At 51.6% G+C, this 5,000-nt stretch overlaps 1 non-coding gene across 1 annotated transcript in view; it reads right to left on the reverse strand.

The window, feature by feature from the left end:
* The window catches only part of LOC124573838, a 1,910-nt gene extending 1,001 nt beyond the window's left edge, over nt 1-909 (reverse strand). The window contains exon 1 of the ribosomal RNA XR_006972173.1: nt 1-909. This exon is cut by the window's left edge and continues 1,001 nt beyond it. This is a non-coding gene — a ribosomal RNA (small subunit ribosomal RNA).
* Between the last annotated feature and the right edge of the window lie 4,091 nt (nt 910-5,000).

Below are 5,000 nucleotides of genomic sequence, written 5' to 3' on the forward strand. Positions count from 1 at the left end.
CCATTATTCCATGCACACAGTATTCAGGCGGGCTTGCCTGCTTTAAGCACTCTAATTTGTTCAAAGTAAACGTGCCGGCCCACCGAGACACTCACTCAAGAGCACCCTGGTAGGATTGCAACGGGGTCCGCCTCGGGACGCACGAGCACGCACGAGGCGCGTCGCACGCCTTCGGCTCGCCCCACCGGCAGGACGTCCCACGATACATGCCAGTTAAACACCGACGGGCGGTGAACCAACAGCGTGGGACACAAATCCAACTACGAGCTTTTTAACCGCAACAACTTTAATATACGCTATTGGAGCTGGAATTACCGCGGCTGCTGGCACCAGACTTGCCCTCCAATAGATACTCGTTAAAGGATTTAAAGTGTACTCATTCCGATTACGGGGCCTCGGATGAGTCCCGTATCGTTATTTTTCGTCACTACCTCCCCGTGCCGGGAGTGGGTAATTTGCGCGCCTGCTGCCTTCCTTGGATGTGGTAGCCGTTTCTCAGGCTCCCTCTCCGGAATCGAACCCTGATTCCCCGTTACCCGTTACAACCATGGTAGGCGCAGAACCTACCATCGACAGTTGATAAGGCAGACATTTGAAAGATGCGTCGCCGGTACGAGGACCGTGCGATCAGCCCAAAGTTATTCAGAGTCACCAAGGCAAACGGACCGGACGAGCCGACCGATTGGTTTTGATCTAATAAAAGCGTCCCTTCCATCTCTGGTCGGGACTCTGTTTGCATGTATTAGCTCTAGAATTACCACAGTTATCCAAGTAACGTGGGTACGATCTAAGGAACCATAACTGATTTAATGAGCCATTCGCGGTTTCACCTTAATGCGGCTTGTACTGAGACATGCATGGCTTAATCTTTGAGACAAGCATATGACTACTGGCAGGATCAACCAGGGAGCTGCGTCAACTAGAGCTGAGCAGCCGGCCGCCCGGGAGTGTGTCCCGGGGGCCCGCGCGAACACGCAAGCGTCCGCTCAATTATTCTGCAAACAGGAGGAGGCTGAGCTCCCCTGCACAATACACCTCGAAACCCTCTCAGGTCCCGGCGGCGCGCAGCGCCGTCCTAAGTACTTGGTCGGGTTCGAGAGAGGCGCAATCGCCCGGAGTTTGGCGAGTAGACGCTTTAGGTGCGACCACCCGTGCTCCCAACTGAGCTTGCCGCTGCCGACAGAGGCCCGGGAGCGTGCTGTCGTGGCATTGCCGGCGGGAGACAACACGCGCCACCTACGGTGACCGGCAGCTCCAACGCCAGCGCCACAGAAGGACAAAAGCCCCACTTGGGTGCCGAAGCGAACTCTCCCAGCACAGCGCACGCGCCAACACGTCCGCACAGCTGCGATACAAACCACCTGCGAGAACCGCAGAGGCGACCGAGCAGCAGACGGCGTCGCGGCGCCGAGCGCCGGGCGGCGGCGCATCCTCAGCGCACACAGTCCTCAATCGGACCAGCACACTGCAGATGTCCACCGCGCTTCGCACCGGGCCCGCGAGGACCTACTTTGGCCGCACGGCGCCGCGTGCAGGGTGCGCCGGCGCGCAGCTGCGCCGCCTGCCGCCTCCGTCGGCCGGCGCGCCTGCCACTGGCCGCCCCCACCAGCCGGCTGTAGCGCGTGCGCCCACGCACCGCGCGGCCAGCACGCCGGGAGGCCCCCCCTCACCGGCCGGGGACGGTCCCACCCAGCCACCGCCGCGTATCGCTTCACACCCAGATGCCATTCACGTTCGTGGGCATGGTGGGTATCGCTGGAACAACCGGTTGGTAGCTCAACCGATCGTCGCCATCACTGATTCACCTCTAGCGAGAACAACCGCACCACAACGGTTTACCAGTTGTTCATTTGCATAACGTCACCAGCAAACGTAGGCGTCCATCGCCATTTGCAAATTCAACGATTGTTGCATGCCTGTGTCAGGTGTCACGACACACTATGTCTGCCCACATACACGCAACAACATGTGCACGCTTCGCGAACACGTGGAAGGTGGCCCCCGTACGTATGCGATGTCCATTGCGCGAACGACTGTCAACCGGCCTCTGTCGCATGTCGCAGATGTGGAACGCAGTGCACCATGCTATCACGGTGTGTGAGAAGAGACGACTACGTCTGACAACACGCGCCACTACATCAACAGACGGCTCATGCTGATCGCCATCCAGGGCATACCACACTGCAATCCAGCTCTTATAGGGAGACGACACGTAGCTGAGTGCACAACATTTGGACCGCATGGTTCGCCGTTGTTGGCGCAGTCGTTGTACGGTCACATGTACCACGATGTATCATTCAGTACATGAGGACCAATGTGCAGTACAGTGTGTGATTTGGACGTACAACATCAGCGGACAGTTGACACAGGCCGTACCACAGCGTAGGCTAAGTGCTTCGCACATGCGAATGCCAATGAACAACTGCAAATGCCAATGAACAACTGCAAAGGGCATTGAGCATGTACGTCCTGCTGCCATCCACATTACAGTGTATAGCTGCAAGGTGTTTAACATGAAGCGATACACTGGGGACCGGGCAGTGCGAGTAGCAAACTATATTGCGGGGGTTGCAGTTAGGCAACACTACACTAATTTAACGCGTCGTATGACAATTACAGAGCAGGTTAAGGCCCAACGTGTGTTGGGTTAAGGCCCAACGTGTGTTGGGTTAAGGCCCAACGTGTGTTGGGTTAAGGCCCAACGTGTGTTGGGTTAAGGCCCAACGTGTGTTGGGTTAAGGCCCAACGTGTGTTGGGTTAAGGCCCAACGTGTGTTGGGTTAAGGCCCAACGTGTGTTGGGTTAAGGCCCAACGTGTGTTGGGTTAAGGCCCAACGTGTGTTGGGTTAAGGCCCAACGTGTGTTGGGTTAAGGCCCAACGTGTGTTGGGTTACGTTAAGGGGCAATGTGGGTTACGTTAAGGGGCAATGTGGGTTACGTTAAGGGGCAATGTGGGTTACGTTACGGCGCAATATAGGTTACGTTACGGCGCAATATAGGTTACGTTAAGGCGCAATATCGGTTACGTTAAGGCGCAATACAGGTTACGTTAAGGCGCAATACAGGTTACGTTAAGGCGCAATACAGGTTACGTTAAGGCGCAATACAGGTTACGTTAAGGCGCAATACAGGTTACGTTAAGGCGCAATACAGGTTACGTTAAGGCGCAATACAGGTTACGTTAAGGCGCAATACAGGTTACGTTAAGGCGCAATACAGGTTACGTTAAGGCGCAATGCAGGTTACGTTAAGGCGCAATGCAGGTTACGTTAAGGCGCAATACAGGTTACGTTAAGGCGCAATACAGGTTACGTTAAGGCGCAATACAGGTTACGTTAAGGCGCAATACAGGTTACGTTAAGGCGCAATACAGGTTACGTTAAGGCGCAATACAGGTTACGTTAAGGCGCAATACAGGTTACGTTAAGGCGCAATACAGGTTACGTTAAGGCGCAATACAGGTTACGTTAAGGCGCAATACAGGTTACGTTAAGGCGCAATACAGGTTACGTTAAGGCGCAATACAGGTTACGTTAAGGCGCAATACAGGTTACGTTAAGGCGCAATACAGGTTACGTTAAGGCGCAATACAGGTTACGTTAAGGCGCAATACAGGTTACGTTAAGGCGCAATACAGGTTACGTTAAGGCGCAATACAGGTTACGTTAAGGCGCAATACAGGTTACGTTAAGGCGCAATACAGGTTACGTTAAGGCGCAATACAGGTTACGTTAAGGCGCAATACAGGTTACGTTAAGGCGCAATACAGGTTAGGTTAAGGCGCAATACAGGTTAGGTTAAGGCGCAATACAGGTTAGGTTAAGGTACGACATAGGTTAGGTTAAGGTACGACATAGGTTAGGTTAAGGTACGACATAGGTTAGGTTAAGGTACGACATAGGTTAGGTTAAGGTACGACATAGGTTAGGTTAAGGTACGACATAGGTTAGGTTAAGGTACGACATAGGTTAGGTTAAGGTACGACATAGGTTAGGTTAAGGTACGACATAGGTTAGGTTAAGGTACGACATAGGTTAGGTTAAGGTACGACATAGGTTAGGTTAAGGTACGACATAGGTTAGGTTAAGGTACGACATAGGTTAGGTTAAGGTACGACATAGGTTAGGTTAAGGTACGACATAGGTTAGGTTAAGGTACGACATAGGTTAGGTTAAGGTACGACATAGGTTAGGTTAAGGTACGACATAGGTTAGGTTAAGGTACGACATAGGTTAGGTTAAGGTACGACATAGGTTAGGTTAAGGTACGACATAGGTTAGGTTAAGGTACGACATAGGTTAGGTTAAGGTACGACATAGGTTAGGTTAAGGTACGACATAGGTTAGGTTAAGGTACGACATAGGTTAGGTTAAGGTACGACATAGGTTAGGTTAAGGTACGACATAGGTTAGGTTAAGGTACGACATAGGTTAGGTTAAGGTACGACATAGGTTAGGTTAAGGTACGACATAGGTTAGGTTAAGGTACGACATAGGTTAGGTTAAGGTACGACATAGGTTAGGTTAAGGTACGACATAGGTTAGGTTAAGGTACGACATAGGTTAGGTTAAGGTACGACATAGGTTAGGTTAAGGTACGACATAGGTTAGGTTAAGGTACGACATAGGTTAGGTTAAGGTACGACATAGGTTAGGTTAAGGTACGACATAGGTTAGGTTAAGGTACGACATAGGTTAGGTTACGGTACGACATAGGTTAGGTTACGGTACGACATAGGTTAGGTTACGGTACGACATAGGTTAGGTTACGGTACGACATAGGTTAGGTTACGGTACGACATAGGTTAGGTTACGGTACGACATAGGTTAGGTTACGGTACGACATAGGTTAGGTTACGGTACGACATAGGTTAGGTTACGGTACGACATAGGTTAGGTTACGGTACGATATAGGTTAGGTTACGGTACGATATAGGTTAGGTTAAGGTACACATTGTTGTAAGGAAAGGTTTAATGGGGGGCGGGGCGGGGCAGCCGGTTT

The sequence above is a fragment of the Schistocerca americana genome, unplaced genomic scaffold (assembly GCF_021461395.2).
Source record: "Schistocerca americana isolate TAMUIC-IGC-003095 unplaced genomic scaffold, iqSchAmer2.1 HiC_scaffold_197, whole genome shotgun sequence".
Lineage (NCBI taxonomy): Eukaryota > Metazoa > Arthropoda > Insecta > Orthoptera > Acrididae > Schistocerca > Schistocerca americana.